General features: G+C 43.3%; 1 protein-coding gene and 1 long non-coding RNA gene across 6 annotated transcripts in view; one reads left to right on the top strand and one right to left on the bottom strand.

The window, feature by feature from the left end:
• The window catches only part of LOC122682646, a 94621-nt gene that overhangs the window by 55011 nt on the left and 21877 nt on the right, over positions 1–17733 (top strand). The window lies entirely within an intron of this gene.
• LOC122682639 (myelin associated oligodendrocyte basic protein) overlaps positions 1–17733 on the bottom strand; it is a 44029-nt gene that overhangs the window by 24230 nt on the left and 2066 nt on the right. For all 5 annotated transcript variants that reach the window (XM_043885623.1, XM_043885624.1, XM_043885625.1 and 2 more), the window contains exon 2: positions 15717–15794. The gene's annotated coding sequence lies outside the window, so the exon portion shown is untranslated. The remainder of the gene's footprint in view (positions 1–15716; positions 15795–17733) is intronic.

The following is a 17733-nucleotide window of genomic DNA, read 5'->3' as shown; positions in this document are numbered from 1 at the left end:
AGGAACAAACCCTGGTCCCCTGCATTGGCAAGTGGATTCTTAACTACTGGACCACTAGGGAAGTCCCCCAAATTATTAATTTTTAGGTAATTAAGTTTCCTACTTCCCAGGGAGTTCAGTGGTAAAGAATCTGCCTGCCAATGCAGGAGACCCAGGTTCAGTCCCTGGGTCAGGAAGATCTGCTGGAGAAGGGAATGGCTACCCACTGCAGTATTCCTGCCTGGAGAATTCCATGGACAGAGGAGCCTGGTGGACTACAGTCCATGGGGTTGCTGAGAGTCGGACACAACTGAGCATGCACACACACTACAGTTTCTTACTTGGGTTTTATATTTTACTTAGGAAAGTCTTCCTCACTTCAGAAGTTCTTAGTCATAGTCATGAATATCCCATTTTGGAAGAGAATCTTCTCTGAACCTCATTTTCACATCTCTTTCTCTCTGTAACTCCTCACTTCTACAGAGAAGTTATCAATAAATACTCTTTCTTTCTATTTCCACATCTCCTCCCCATCCATGCTCTTTTGTCTGGCTTCTGTTCCTTTCCGCCCCAAGAGAAGTGCTTCCCATAAAGATCTCTGTGCTGCCAGACCAGCCATCTTCTTGTCTGAGCTCTCTTTCCATGTAAACACTTCCCTGTCTGGTCACTGACAGTCTCCTAGATTCCCTCCACCATCTCTACCACTTCCATTTCAGTATCTCTCATAGGCTCATCTGCTTTGTCCAAAACTTTCAATGTTAGAATTCTTCAAGGTACAACAAATACTACATGATTAATGGGGTTGCTTCAAGCATCCAATTCAGCATTTATTATATGTTCCAGTTGTGCCAAGCACAGCCTCTGTTAGGAACACAAAGCTGAGTCATACTGAGTCCTGTCCTCAAGAAATGTGTCCACCAGCTGGGAAGACAGGCAAGGATACACATGGCATGCTCCTGGGCACAAGACCCATCTATTGAGCCCAAATATGTACACATCTCTGGATCAGATAAACATCCTGCTGACGATGAGCTCACAGTGTACATGATTAATGTTGCATAGATGTCAGCAAGTGCAATTCAAGGATGGCATGCTCTGGAACACAGGAATGTGCTGAGCAATGGCACACGAGGGCAGGGCCATGTGTCAGGCTGGGGAAGCAGGTAGAATATAAGTGGAAACCTTTCATCTGGCCCTGAGATTTGGACAGTCAGAGATAAGGGTTTGTGGAAGAATGGGAACAGTTGATTCCTAAGCAAAGATACAGAAAGGTGAATTGCAGTCACCCTGAGAGCCCGCCCTGTCTGCCGGGCAGCATGGGAGAGGTAATGGTGTCAGGACACAGGTGATGAGGTAGCCCAGAGTTACCCGTCACTGTGAAGGCTCTAGCCCTTGTGGGTTGTGCCATCAGCTGATCAGAAGTCTAAATACAGGAGAGGGAGAGATCATCTCATTGGTCTGGGTTATCGTAAGTTGGAGCATGCTCACAACATCCACGTGGAAATGGGCACCTGAAACTCAGGAGCTAGAGCTGTCATCTCGAGAGTCCTTGACCTCAGGGAAGAGGCACCACCTTGGGAGTGGGTGTGCTGGGTGTGAGCTGAGTGAGGAGCCAGGCCAGGCAAGGAGCAGCAGTGGGCCTACCTTCAAGCCCCAGGAAGAGGGTCTGGGAAAGAAGGAGCCTCAGGGGCAGCAGGGAGGTGCGAGGAGCCTCTTGGAAGTCTCCAAATTTGCAAGAGGAGGGAATGGGTCATCAGTATCCAAAAAACTGCTTCATACAAACAAGCATTTTTAGACCAGTGAGAAACTGAAGTTGCTTTTTAGGGTCTGATTCACTGTAATTACAACCCTGATGATCTTCCAAAGCCCTGCTGAACCCTACACATAGGCAAAGTCCAGCTCATGTTTCTGCTCCCCTGGGAAATGATGAACTGAAACCCTCTTAAGGCTCCCAGCACACGGAGACCATGATGCTCAGCTTTTCACGGGCAATTCAAACATCACCAGTTCCTCTAGCCTGCTCGGGTCATCTTGCCCCCTGGTGTTAGAGAGAGATTTTGGGTCTCCTGGGACTCTAAACTCCTGCTCTGACTGAATTCTCAATTGCCACCCACCTGACAAGGTGCCTGGACCGACTCTTACGACCATCTAGACCCCTGCTCAGAGAGTTCCCAAATTATTCCCTGACAGCTGTCCTCACTCGCCACCTTACCCACCATGTCCAGCAGGGGGCAGCCTCACCACTTGTTACCCATCGAGGGTGTTCCTAAAGGGGAAAGCAATTCTCTTCCCTGGAACCCTGACATTCTAGAGAACCAGCTGAAAATTCACCCAGCTTTAACACAGCACTTCCCGCCTTCCTTCAGTGAAATGTTTACAGTCGGTGGAAAGTCTCTGGCTACTCTTGCCTGTGGAAGCAGAAATACTGCATTTAGTTGGTGTACATGGTTAACTGGGTATATATCCTCCCCTCCAACTCTGCCCCACACCACGCCCCGGCTGAAGAATGCTAAGGTCCGCGTGCTGGGCCCCAGCAACAACACACACACACAAGCCACCCTTTCCCACCACACAGGCTTCCGAGTAAGTTAGTTGTGTTGTTGTCACAGTCACCCAGTCATGTCCAGCTCTTTGTGACCCCACAGACTGTGGCGCGCCAGGCCTCCCTGTCCCTCACCATCTCCCAGAGTTGGCCCAAGTTCATGTTCATTGCATCAGTGATGCCATCCAGCCATCGCATCCTCTGATGCCCTCTGAGTTGTAACTACAGGCAAATAGGGCTTCCCAGGTGGCTCAGTGGTAAAGAATTTGTCTGCCAATGCAGGAGACGCAGTTTCTATCGCTGGGTCTGGAAGATCTGCTGGAGGAGGAAGTGGCAACCCAGTCTAGTATCCTTGCCTGGACAGTCCCATGGACGGAGGACCTTGGAGGGCTACTGCTAGTCCATGGGGTCACAAAGAGTCAGACATGACTGAGCGTGCACGCACAGGCAAGTAACTAACAGTAGAGGAAATAACTCACACTTCCTGAGACCCTATTCTATGGTGGTTGCTTTGTATTCTTTATCTCATTTTTCTAATATTACATAATCATCAACAATCTAAAGACGAGCTAGGCCAAGGAACATGACTAAGTTTAAAAAGCCAGTGAGAGGCAGATGGGGATTTGAACCTAGGTCCCTGTAACTCCAGCTTCCGGTGCTGTCTGACCGAGCTCAACATCATCTGAGTTCCCTGTGCTCAGCCCTCCTCCCGGGGGAGCAGGTATCCAGGCGATGGGACCCGCCTGGACTATGGGGGCCTGAGGGTGGGCCCAAGGATGGGATGAGGGCACAGAGATGCGTGGGCCTATGTCCCAGGGTGAAAAACACCAGTAGCTGGGGAAACAGCTCCCTGAAGAAAGGAAAGGTAGGGGGTGGAGTTTGGAGACAGCACGACCCCCTGCCAGAGCCCAGGGTGGAATGTAAACTCGGGCAGGGTCCTGAGGGGAGTATGATCCACGGGTGCTTATTCCGTCCCTCTCCCACCAGCCCTTAGGCAGTTTCAAGACCTATGTTCACTGTTGAGAATTAGAAAGCATGGATAAAAAGAAAAAAGCCTGGATAAAGGAAAATAATGAAAATTGCTAAATTACTATCTCATAGTTAACCACTTATAAAATATTTGAACATTTTTTTGCCTTGAGAATTTTACATGTAAATATATAGTTAATAAAAAAGTCACACCATACCTTATATACTTTTCAAATTATATGTTTGAAAAATCAGTCATTTTTTAAGTTTTATAGATACAGACATAATATTACTTGTAGCACTTTCTTACACCTTTTAAAATCTATAATAAATTTATAGTCACAGTCCCCTTTATGGTTTATAGCATATATTTGTATATTCTCTCATTTTCTTGATTAATCCTGACAGAACTTATCCCCTTTGTGACTTTAAAAAAAAAAAAAACTCTTGGTTTTCTTGCTTGTCTTTGCTCTTTTTTCCTAGTCCATTAATTTCTGAGTGCATTTATTATTTTTTTTCAGTTTTCTTTAGGTTTATGTTCTTATGCTTTTTCTCTATTCTTGAGTCATACTCTTCTTACATGTGCATTTATGACTATAACATTTACATACAACTGTGGCTGAATACCACAATATTAACATAAATTTTTCAGTTTCTCTTCATTTTGAATATGAATGAGTTCTTCAATTCATCAATTATTTTTAAAAAATCTGTTGTAAAATTTCCAAGTGTATGAAGCTATTTTTATGACATTGACTTCTGACTTTAAGGCATTCTAGACAGAGTAGTCTGAATGACAGTGACTCTTTGAACTTGGTTGAGTTTCATGTATTCACAGTCAACGTTTTTAAATGTTCCACATGTGCTTTGAAAGACTGTGCATTTCCAGAAACAATTTGGAATTATCTAGGGACGATAGGAATGTGAACAAGCTACAGTCTAGCAATTTATTCTGGGCGCAGACTACAATCTAGCAATTTATTTTTGAATCATAGCTCAACCTTGCTGATAGAGCCGCTTGGTGGAGCATAAACCTGGAGGAGCCTGAATCATTGATGAGAGTCCTTCTAGCCCTGGACCCCTGAGTACTGATCACCTTTTATGGGAGAGACAAACCAACTGCCACTTTGTTTAAACCACCATTTCAGCTACATGTGGTGAAATATGGTTCTGACTTAGTACACTCAGTTTTCTCACCTTAAAAAGTGTGTGTTAGTCAATTTGGGTGTTACAACAAAAATACCATAAACTGAGCAGCTTATGAACAATATAGATTTATTTCTCATAGACTAGAGGCTGGGGAGTCTGAGATGAAGGTGCTGGCAGATTCTGGGTCTGGTGAGAGCCCACTTCCTGGCTCACAGATGGTAGAATGAGTAAGGGAGTCGCTGGGGTCTCTGTAATAAGGGCACTAATTCCATCCATGAGGTCTCCACCCTCATTACTTCCCTAAGGGCCGACCTCCAAGTACCATCACACTGGGGGTTAGATTTCAAAATATGAATTTTGGGAGACACAAGCAGTCAGTCCATAATAGAAATAACAAACAATATTTAGCTCAGAGGGCCTTTGATAGTATTAAATAAAATAAATAGGATAAGAACCTAGCACTACCAAATATAAGTAACTTGCTTCATGAATTCCATTTTCCTTTCGCTAAGAATTCATTAAAATGACATGTCTAATTCCACTGACTTCTTCAGGCACTCTCTTTATGTATCTCACATGACATTTAATTCAAGCATTAATTAAATGCTTAATAAAGTAAACTCATCTTTATTTACTTTTGTAACTAAAAGCAGATCATTATAAACACTACATGTGTTTTCACAAACCATACCACCTAATCGCAGAGAAAATATAAACTGTCTGACAGGATGAAGAGAAAAAAATGACTGAATTTGAAACTGTAAAATTATAATTTCTCCCAGGCTTTCCAGATATCTCCATATATTCTAAAACTAAAGAGGAGGGGAAAGTGAGGCAGGTATTTGAAGAAGGAGAAAAAGTAAGTGAAGGAAAGGAACCAAAGGGAGAACAAGAAGCTCCTCTCACTATTTATTGAGCACCTACTATGCTCCGGATGCTTTCTGTCACTTCTACACTTGCTCTTAGCCAAAAGGCCGAGAAACAATCTGTCATTTCTAAACCCCAATATAACCCTCCAGGTAGTCTCTACCGTTCCTATGTTAGAGATGAGGAAATTGAGACCTGAAGAAGTTACATAAACTCTCCAAAGTCATATAGTAATGACAACAATAAAAATGATTGAAAACTCATAATGTCCAGTATGACTGCTGACTACCAAATATCTGCACTGCCCTTCTATAACAAACCTTGCTGATATGCCCTGTTAAATATACATAACTCCCTATGTGACCACATTCTGGCCAAGAAGATGGAGGCAAAAGTCTATGGCTACTTGACCTTTTCCTTCAGTAATAAGGCTTTTATTCAGTAAGGGACTCTCCCCTGGTGAGGGCATTCAGCCCAACCCAGCTCTTCCTGGCCCCCAAGGGGCAGGATTATTTCAAGCCTTTGGACCTTGAGCCTTAGGGCTCCTTCCCCTACTTCCTTCCCACCCAACAGTTAACACAGCAAGTGCTTCTAACACCTTGGGGCTCAGCCCAAAGTCAAGTCACTTCCCAAGGAGGTTTTCCAGAACCTTCCTTTCCCCCAAGGAGAAGTGATCACTACTTCCTCTCTTGTGCCCTAGCCCTGTAAGTGAAAAGTGAAGTCTCTCAGTCATGTCCGACTCTTTGCGACCCCACAGACTGTAGCCTACCAGACTCCTCCGTCCATGGGATTTTCCAGGCAAGATTACTGGAGTGGGTTGCCATTTCCTTCTCCAGGGGATCTTTCCCACCCAGGGATCAAACCTGGGTCTCGCACATTGTAGGCAGACACTACTCTCTGAGCCACCAGGGAAGGGAGCCCTGAATGTTGTATATAATTCTAGGAGAGCATCTGGAACCTGGAAGGGTGCCCTTGTTCGGTGCCTTATTCAGAGCAGATGTTCCATAGATGCTGAACATTAAGAGCTTGGACAAAGGGTACCTCTCACGGCTTCTGCAGGGGCCCTCAGGCTGTCACTGCCTGTCCCCAGATGCTCTTTCGTGGTCCCCATGTCCCCCGGGGACCTCTGCTCTGATTCAGACAGCAGGTCTGCTCAGGGAAAAGGCAACCCAGGAAGGAACCTTTCCAGCTGATCTTGAAAATTATAGAACCGGGCTCTTTAGGAAAAAATAAAAGACTTTGTGAACCCCCTACACTTTTGCTCTTCTTTCTTTTTTAAAAATGTTATTGAAGTACAGTTGCTTTACAATGTTGTGTTAATTTATGCTGTACAGTGAAGTGACTCAGGCATATATTCTTTTTCATATTCTTTTCCATTATGGTTTATCACAGGGTATTGAATATAGCTTCCTACACTATACAACAGGGCCTTCTTCTTTATCTGTCCTATATACCATAGTTTGCATCTGCTAATCCCAAACTCCCAACCCTCCTTCCCCTATCCCCTCTCCCCCTTGGCAGCCACAAATCTGTTCTCTGTGTCTGTTTCATAGATAAGTTCATTTGTGTCCTATTTTAGATTCCACATAGAAGTAAGATCACATGGAACTTGTCTTCTCTTTCTGACTGACTTTGCTTAGTTTGATCATCTCTAGGTTCATCCGTGTTGCTGCAAATGGCATTATTTCATTATTTTTTATGGCTGAGTGATATTCCATTGTATATATGTACAAAATCTTCTTTATCCCTTCATCTGTTGATGGCCATTTAGGTTTTCTCCATGTCCTGGCTATTGTAAATAGTGCTGCTGTGAACACTAGGATGCATGTATCTTTTTGAATTGTAGTTTTGTCTGGGTATATGCCTATGTTTGGCTGAGTGCTAAAGAATTGATGCTTTTGAACTGTGGTGTTAGAGAAGACTCTTGAGAGTCCCTTGGACTGCAAGGAGATCCAACCAGTCAATCCTAAAGGAAATCAGTCCTGAATATTCATCGAAAGGACTGATGCTGAAGCTGAAGCTCCAATACTTTGGCCACCTGATGTGAAGAACTGACTCATTGGAAAAGACCCTGATGCTAGGAAAGATTGAAGGCGGGAGGAGAAGGGGACGACAGAGAATGAGATGGTTAGATGGCATCACCAACTCAGTGGACATGAATGTGAGTAAACTCCAGGAGTTGGTGATGGACAGGGAGGCCTGGTGTGCTGCAGTCCATGGGGTTGCAGAGTTTGACATGACTGAGCAACTGAACTGAACTGACTGATGCCTAAGAGTGGAATTGCTGGATCGTACGGTTATTCTGTTTTTAGTTTTCTGAGGCACCTCCATGCTGTTTTCCAAAGTGGCTGCACCATATTACATTCCCACTAACAGAGTAAGAGGGTTTCCTTTTCTCCACACCCTCTTCAGCATTTATTACATGTAGTGTTTAATGATGGCTATTTTGACCAATTGTTAGCATATTATACCTTTTTTTAATCCCATGGACAGAGAAGCCTGGTGGGTTACACAGTCCATGGGGCTGCAAAGAGTTGGACAGGACTGAAGTAACTTAGCAGGCAGAGATGGCACGAGCATATCCGTGTTCCCACCAGTGTCCTGGGTATCTTTAAACACACTCTTATTATTCCCTAAGACACTGCAGGTGAAAATGAGAATCATGAACATAAAATGGATTTTCTTCCTTCTGTTCATCCTTCCTAACATCTTTTTAAAAAGGTGGTGGGGTGTGGGTAATTGTTTAATAAAAGCAGTATGTGGCCCTTAGTTGTGGATGGATCACGGGAAGTCAGACATGGAAATGCGCACAGGCTCTACCGAGTGAAGGGTGGGTGCAGGTTAGTATTTGGAAAACAGTACACTTCTCCAATTCTTGTCAGTCAGATCCCTCAGCACCGTGAGCAAGGGCCTGCCCTTGTCTTGTGATTAGAGAACTCAGCGTGGGAAGGACAGGAGGCAAGCCTTTACCCTGGCTACCCAGAGCCTGAGCCCTCTGAGAGAACAGTATTCTGGCTTCAGATACCAAAACTCCAAAGGAGGAAAATGATCAGTCCCAAGACCTCTTAATATGTTACATGGATTAAGGAGAAGAAAGTTTTATATATACTTGGTAAAAAATTTTAAGTTAATAAAGCAAGAAGTTTCAGATGTATTAAAAATAAGCTCAGTTGTACCTATATATATATATATGACTTTTTCATTGCTCTATATTTGCACAAGTGATACAATACCACAAGAAAGGATAAGGGAGAGGGAATGAAAACCTCTGAACTTATACTGCCTCAATTATTTCTGGCATGAATTGTCTCTTGCTAATAAGTAGTCAAAGTTCAGCTCCTTATCAGGACTATTCCTTGCCTCCCTCTATTTCTGCTCAAGGTAGATAAGAGTATGGGGAAGCTGAGAGTCCTTGGGGCGATTAGGGAAGGGGTGGCTGGTCCTGGGGGCATCCTCCCCTCCTGGACTCTGTCATAGGTACCTCGTGTGGTCTCATCTAGCCCCTTGCCATGAATGACACGTTGCTGCTGGCTACTTGACCCACCAAAGCCACTGGCCATCAGGACCCCAACTCAGCAGCCTCCTATCCTGGTCTAGGCATCCTCTCAACTGCTCAAAATTGCTAACGGTAGGAGTAGGGGCTGAGCAGGAAAGGAAGCCCAGCAATGAACAGGACATGCAGATAGACTGAACATAGGCATGAAGGAGGGACAAATAGGAATTCCCCAAGACATATTAAGCTAGGTGATGAATCATTTTGCTAAGGTTTAGGGATGAGAAGGAATAGTCAAAAATTTAGTCTGAGGCATGTTAAGTTGAAGAAACTTATGAAGCCTCCAAGCAGCTACGAAAGAAAGTAATTTGGCCACATGGGTCAGATCTTGAGAGAGAGAGAAAGGATGATAAATAAATTTAAGAGTACTTGATGCTGGATGAGATTTATAGCCAATGGAACACAGAACACCCTGGGAGAAAGGGAGTATAAGAAAGGGGAGAAAAACTGGAAAACATTTTATTCACAATAGCAACAAGAATCTCCAGATACCTAGAAGTAAAGCAGAAATTAAAATGTGTAGATCCTTGTGGGGAAAACTTCAGTATCCATTCTTGATAAATATCCTTAGTGGAAAGGGAACAGGAAGTCCTTAACATTATAAAGGACTAGCTACTAAAATATCCAGAGAAACAGCTTACTGCTGGTGAAATCTTAGAAACATTTTCATACAAATCAGACACCCCAAGGAGGATGCTGTCAGCACTACTATTCAACACGGCCCATGAAATCCCAACTAGTACAAAATACAAAATAAAAAACTGTGAGACTCCGCAAATGGTTAGAACTTAAATCCAGTGAGATTTCTGGACCCAAGATCATTATGCATCTGCTGCTGCTCAGCCGCTGAGTCGTGTCCAACTCTTTGTGGCCACTATGGACTGTACTCCACTGGGTTCCTCTGTCCATGGGATTCTCCAGGCAAGAATACTGGAGTGGGTTGCCATTTCCTTCTCCAGGGGATCTCCCTGACCCAGGGATCGAACCTGCATCTCCTGCATGGCAGGAGGATTCTTTACCACTGAGCCACCTGGGAATACACCAAAATCAAAATCATTTCTATAGGTCAGGAAGAGCCAATTTGAAAATGTAAAATAAAAGGAGCCATTCACACTGACTACAAAACCATAGGACAGCTACTGGTAGATGTATATCTGATAAAAGAAATGCAAGACTTCCATGAAGGAATTTGCAAGGCTACAATAGAAATAAGTATGCTGAATATCTCCTAATAAATTTATAAACTTAATACAATTACAATAAAAAGCAGAGTTTCATGGAATTAATAAGATGATTTTATGGTTCTTATAAAGGCCCAAGATGAGCCAAGACAATTTTGAATGAGAACAGGGTCTTGCCCTACCAAGTATTAGCACTAATCATAAAATATACTAATTAAAGCAGTAGAGTGGTGGTTTGGGAATAGACCAACAGATCAGTGGTACAGAATACAGCATCTGAAAACAGACTCACATATGTATAGAAGCATGGTCATAACAGAGGGAGCATTTTTTAAACTATTCAAAAGGGAGACAAAATGCAAGTAAGCAAAAGATCCCAACAAGAAAAATGATAGCAAACACATGTCATGAGATGGAAGCCAGGTGCTATTTAAAAGGGCTTTATGTGTTTAACTCACTTAATCCTCATGACCTCACAAGAGCCCCACTTTGCAAATGAGCAAGCCAAGGTACAGAGAAGTCAAATAACCCACTGGAGGACACAGAACTAGAACTTGGGAGCCCCAAGATCCCAACCAAAGTAGACTCGTCTCTGTTGCTAGTCTTCGCAGCACACAGCTTCTAATATAGCAGAAATGAAGTGGAGGGAAGCAAGTCAAAGATTATGATTTTTGTAGAATAAAACATACCATGCAGTTACAAGTTTAACATCCTATGCCACTAGAGAAGAAAATACACAAACACATAAAAGTGTAAAGTTTTAATAATCAGAATATTTAAGAAAAAATGAGCTACAATTTTTTTTAAATGGGCAACTAATAGAGAAGACTCTTTAAAGCCAGTAATCATATACAAATATGTTTAACTCTGTAGGACTCTAGGAAAGAGATAGTAACAGCAAGGGAATGTCAATTCACACCCCTTGTGATTGGCCTAAAAATGGGATTGGAGGATGATGCTGTGGAAGGAAGGGGGAAAGGCTATCAGTCAGAGCATGGGCAGGGGCACGGGGGACGGCCCCTTCCGTGGTCAAGGCACTGTCCCAGGCTGCCAGAGCCCAGGCTTCCTTCAGGAGAGGAACGCACCTGGGTGCTTTGTCCAGGAGCTGTTTCTGGAATAAAAGCTGCGACTTTGAAAGTTCCACTGCAGGCCTGGGCTTCTTTCACCTAGCCTTACCACAGCCTTCCGCAGACTGCCCAGCCTCAAATCCTCTGCTGTGAAAACCATTACCGCTGAGCAGCAAATTCATTCCACATTCACCACCTCCCTTAGAGATCTTGAATGTTTCTTAAACCTTGCTAATTCTCAGGTCAGGGGCTAATGCTTGCCTCTGAGAGCAGCTTTACATACCAAAAGACAGTGCCTTCCGTGTTTGTCCACAGCAGCAAAAACACAATGAGGGGAAAGAACTTTGCTTGTAGCTACTAAAGGCTGTCTCTAAGGATGGCTTTATCCATTTGTCCTTGTTTATTCATCTGTCGCCTTAGCAACCAAAATGTTTACTAATTAGTACACTGAATGTTGAACAGTAGATTCTTGTTGGGAAACCAGTGCCCCGGTAATGGAAACTTCATACAGATATTTATTTTGAATCAGAGTGCTTTTCCACAAAGAGCAACATCCTGCCAAAATCCTACCCTGATTTGAGGAGCTGCTGAGGCTTGAAAACATAACAGTAATAAGAGGATGCTGCTGTCCTGAAGTTGGCAGCTCGTTTTTGAAGACAAAGCCCTCACTGTTTTACTTTGTTTCTAAGCTACAAAGACAAATTAAAGTGACCCAAGGACCACACTGCCCACAGACCACTATCTCACAGATTCATGCAAAAGCCCTTTCTGATTGAACAAACTGTACCTAATCCCAGCTGGGATACCAACCCAAGGTTGGTCTCCTAAGTGCAAAGATAATATTTTTAGCAGTTTGAGGGAGAATGGCTACATGTATATGTATGGCTGAGTGGCTCTGCTATGCCACTGAAACTATCGCAGCACTGTTAATGGGCTATGTTCCAATATAAAATAATAAGGTTTTTAAAAGATTGTATGTTTAGCAAATGTTTTAGGAGTCAAAACCTGCCTTATTATAGTGGAGCTAAACAGACATGTAAGAAATACAGTCATTTTCTGAAAGTAGTTTTAGTAACACAATGTTCATTTTTTTTTTAACATCTAAAATTACAGAGTACATTGTTTTAGTTTATCATGGGAATTTACACTAGAATTGAATGTGAATGAATAATCTCATACTTTTCTATAGACAAGGGCAAGCAAATCCAGGAGGAGGAACCAAACGCATAAGCCTGTCTCCTCATTTATCCATTCCCTTACTCAAAACCACAGAGACCCTTCCCAGTTACAGAGCAAAGTCCTTGCTTCTTAGTTAATGTGGCACATAAGACTCTTCGTCATCTGGCCCCTGTCCAGCTTTCCCCCTTCTCTGCCTTCCCCACACCCACACACTTCTGTAGGTTAGAAACATCATCCTATGATCAAAAGGTGTGCCTTTGAACAAACTGTTTCCTTTTCCTGGAATGCCTTTTCCCCATGGAGGCTGTGAAGTAAACTCCTATTCACTCTAAACAACCCATGCAGTTGGTTGGTTGGGGTGGGCTGGCGCGGCTGGGGTCGGGTCGGCAGGGGACCACCCCCCGGCCAGCGACCCGGCACCGCAGGGGGCATTTCCAACGCGGCAGTGCCTTCTGATTGAGGCGCAGCCCGTGGACTGTGTGAGGCCGGTACAGGTCTTCCCCAAGTCGGGTTGCTTGGGAATGCAGCCCAAAGTGGGTGGTAAACTCCATCTAAGGCTAAATAACAGCAACAAGTACCGTAAGGGAAAGCTGAAAAGAACCAAACAACCCAGCTAAGGTCCCAGCCCAGCAAAGGATCCTCTCTCCTCTGGGAGGTAATGTGTAGGTACTTCCGTTGGTGAGCACATCATACTGTGTTGTGATAGTGTGGCTGTGTGTCTGGATCTCCTCTTGGACTCTGTGAGGGAAGGGTATCCTCCCTGACTAAATCCTCAGGATTCTGCCACTGCTGCTTCTGCTCAATGAATGAGTATTAACTGGGATCGAATTACAAGTGACCCCTGGGATGTCCTATAGGACTCAAGTGGCTTTTGTCAGATTCTCAGCAAGGCTATTATAAGAATTAAGACCTTAACATAAAGTGGTTATTTTATTATTATTTCATTTTTTCAAGGTGTAAAAAATTGTCTTTCTTAATCCAGTGTTTGTGATATAACAAATAAGGATAATATGTTTCTCTTTCTCTGTGAAAATGATGGGGTTCTAGATGCACACAAACATAGGTAACACAAATCCTCTCTCTTGTAATTCCTTCCAAAATGATGGAGAAGGAAACCAATCTTCCAGATTTGCATTGTCTTATTTAAAACCCTAAATGTTGATTTGGCCTGTGGTCATAGTTGGGTGGTGGAAGTGCTAAAGAAGAGAACCTAAATTAGCTGACTGACAGACTTATTGCTCCACTGAGACCCTTTAACATGCTTTGGGTTCTGCCTCGGGTTTTCAAAGGGCATTAGTCTCAGGGAGTGCAAGAGACCAGGCCAGAGATAAGCCGATTGTCAACCACACCCTTTCCCATATTTTGTGTCCAAGGTCACCATCTGACCAATAGCAGTGAATACTTGTGGACTTTCCTCAGTTTGATGAAATGCCACTTATCTTTGTTCCATTTTGCAATTTGTATTTACCATATTTTATTGAATTCATTCACCTCTTCCAAGAGAAGCAAGAGCCGTGGAGTCTAACTCCAAGGTATATAGTTTGAGCGGCTTAGGTCAGTGATAGAAGCCTCTACTGGAGGAGAAGTTTTGAGAGGAGAGGCTGAATCATGAGTTCAGTCCTAGGTGCATTCAAGTTGAAGTGTTTGAGGGGCATCTAGATGGACATGTCAAGTGGAGAGTTCAGAGAAATCTCAGCAGGAGATGGAGTTCCAAAGTTGCTAGAGTGCAGGTGGTGACTAAAGCCTTGGGATGAATAGGCTTGACGAGGTGGCAGATGGTGGGCTGAGAGGAGAGCGTGGCCGTGTGCCGGGGCACTGCCACACTTGCAGGCCAGGTGGAGGGGCAGAGTGATAAAGGAAGAAGAGAAGAGTTAGAGAGGAAGGCGGGAACCCAGAGCGTGTGGTATCGTGGGAGCCAGAGGAAGGAGTGTTCAAACAGAGGGGGTGGTCAGAGCTGTATGCAGAGTGATTCTGAGATGTGGTGAGACAGAAGACTGTAAAGAGTACATTAGCGTAAGTAAAAAGGAGATATTTGGTGAATGTAACAGGAACTGTCTCCACAGAGTGGTTGAAACAAGTTACATTGATGGCCCAGTCGAGGTCACTGAGCCTCATTGTGTTTTTCTCCAAATGTTCTCAGCAGCCCGGGTGGAGACACAGAGAAGACACATGGGTTCCTCCAGGGTTGGGCTTTGCTAGAGACTTTGCAGAAGAACGATTGAAGTGATAAACCCTAGAATCTATTGATAATAGAAAGAAAGGTAGAAATGAGTGATTGTTGAATGGATGGGTGAATGAATTGATGAAGGGGTAAGTAACTGGATTCATAAATGGATGGGGAGATGAAGGAGCAAGTCAATCCAAAGCATCTGGTGAAAGAATAGTTGTAGTGGGGTCCTTAACAAAGTTGAAAGAAAGGAAGGTTGTGAATCAGATGCTAGATGTTTGCACGATTTGATTCAGAGAGGGTTGTTTCAAGTGTTGCTAAGTTCCAACACGGCAGTGGATGGATGCGGCAGAGTGGATAATTCACTGGAGTGGTGAAGAGTTGATTCACACAGAAACTAACGTCATCTAAGTGGGTGCAACTGAAATGGACAGGCAGTGGGGGAGTACGAAATCTGGTAACAAAACTAGCAGGCAAAGACAAGGAGTGACTGGGAAGTCAGATGAAGACTGACCCGGGGAATGCAGCGCAGCTTCAGGTTATGGAGCAAAGAGGAGAGAGTGAAGGGGCAGCGGATGTGGCGGTGGGGAGGGGGGGAGGATGCTGCCTTGCTCTCAAATCTGGAGCTTCTTGGAGTGTAAAATGGTCCTCACTCGACAGGCTGACAGATGAGGCATTGTTCTCGGAAGACTGGCTGGATTCAGTTAAGACAATGAGATGGACAGAATCTCCGGAGGAGAGCCCAAGGCTGTAGGGGATGAAGTCTCTTTTTCCACTTCGCTATGCACTGCGGCGCGTGGCTTTGTCAGAGGTGAACAAATGGTGGCTTGGGTCACAGTGCCTCTGATTGATACAGGGAAGTGTTTTTTCATGTTTCTATTCCCCAAACCCAGAATACTGTAAGACACCTGGAATCATTTTCTAAAGCGTGTAACTCTTATTGAAAGTTTGATTGCCCCATCTTTCGCTGATTCTACATTCCACTTTGACATTCTGAATACTAGTAATCATTATACTGTAATTTAGTTGCTGATCCAAAAGAGTGTAAGAGATTCGTTTGTACCTGTATTTTCATCCGTGCACATCTGGTGAATAGATCTCTGTTACGAGCTTCTCTTGGTATCATTTGCTTCTTTTTTCCCTAAAAAATGAAGCAGTAGAATGTATTCTGGTTAATTTAGGGTTTTGCTGACTGAAGTTGTAGTTAACTCAAGTGTCTTAATCACAGAGCTTCACACACACAGCCCCAGGAAGGATCATGATATTTCATCTAGATACTGTCTGTCAGATAGAGGATGGGCTAGGAGGGGATATAATGACAAAATTACATGCAAACTTTTTAAAGTCCACCTTATCATCATAGAGGGAAAATGCCATATATCCAGTTAATTCACCATCACTAGGTAAAAAATAGTCATTTCTCTTAATACACCTGAGCTCTACAAACCTGATTTTTGCTTATAATACTAATAAAATTCCAGAGTCCTGCTCTAAAAATGCTAATCTTCATAATTAAGTAAAGCACCTCAAGAAAAGATTTGAAGGAATGTCCTCCTCCCTTACAGCTCTGGAAAGAGATGTGGTTTTTGCATTGTAAACTCAGTGAAGTATCCTTTGACAAGGTAGCAAATTGAGAACTTCTAGAAAATATCAATGTAGTTTTATCATGCACTACAGAGATTTATGTGACTATTCATGTCATTTGTCCTTAATACATCTCAGATCTTGGGGTCTTATAAAATTGTGAAGATTCTAGACACAAAAATAACCTCCAGGAAAAAATCTGTAATTCTAACTGGTTGTCTTAGTTGATACTTTTTCTAGTGATAATGATGTAATTGGCAACTTCTGTCTAACTGTATAAATCTTTGTAAGATTTTTCTGTCAAATCAGATGAAGATCACTAGAACGTTCCTCTTCTCCCAACTACTTGACAGAATAATTGAAATCATATGACTCTACAAGCTTTCTTACTTAAAAAATTAATCATGGGGACTTCCCTGGTGGTCCAGTGGCTAAGACTCAGCACTCCCAATACAAGGGGCCTGGGTTCCATCCCTGGTCAGGGAACTAGCTCCCACATGCTACAACTAAGATCTGGTGCAGCCAAATAAATAAAAATTATTTAAAAAAAAAAAAAAAAATTAATCATGATCTACTAACAAGTATTGAACTTACAGTCCCACTGGAAACAACCACAAAAGCTGAACAAAATATGCAAAAGAATTGTTTGCAGGCATTGGAGAGCAAATATTGCAGGGCTTTGATCCTCGAGAGAAAGGAAGCAAGAGAAGATTTCCCCTGGTTTTCTGCCTAAAGATAGTTTTCAAACTGTCCTACAGGGAAAAAGAGCCTAAGAGTGGAGAAGAAACAGAGATCAGAGTCAGGGGTTGCTAAGACTGCAGGGATCCAGAAGGGGTTTGGATGCAAGCAACAGATAGTAGGGACCTGCTAAGAAGATACATATAACTTTTCTCAGATCCTTGGCCAGTTCCAAAGTTGTACAGTTGCTGGGTGAAACCAATTGCAAGTGGGAAGCCAAGGGAAAAAAAAAACAAGTTACAAAGAGGTTGATAATTAAGTAGAAACATCAGGGCTTACACATCACTGGGGCAATTGCGAGACCCTGGTGAACACCCGAGACTTTCAACTGAAGCCTCAGAAAGATCTCACTCTAGGGCAGGGGGCATGCCTAGGAGAAAGGACAAAGATAAATAAGCCCTAACAAGGCCTAAAACCAAACCTGGACAGGACCAAGGTGATCCTTCAGTAATTTAGCATAATCTAGAACCTCTGCCACCTACTATCACTGCTACTACAGTGTTCAACACACAATAAACTTACAGAATTGGAAGATACAGGAAAATGTTCATCATGGAAACACGTAATCCTTTAAGTCAAAATACTTCCTCAAACTCCAGGGTGATTTTAGTGGCCCAGATAAAGCAGTCATCATCGGTGAATAAGTAACGCTACATTTTCTCCAAAGCTTAGTTCCTCAACATTAAATAGCACCACGTGTAGAACCCCAAACTTGAAAGTAACTACCTAATCCAGGCAACAGTTCTATTAAAGCCATA

The sequence above is a fragment of the Cervus elaphus genome, chromosome 24 (assembly GCF_910594005.1).
Source record: "Cervus elaphus chromosome 24, mCerEla1.1, whole genome shotgun sequence".
Lineage (NCBI taxonomy): Eukaryota > Metazoa > Chordata > Mammalia > Artiodactyla > Cervidae > Cervus > Cervus elaphus.
This window is presented reverse-complemented; position numbering and strand designations above follow the sequence as displayed.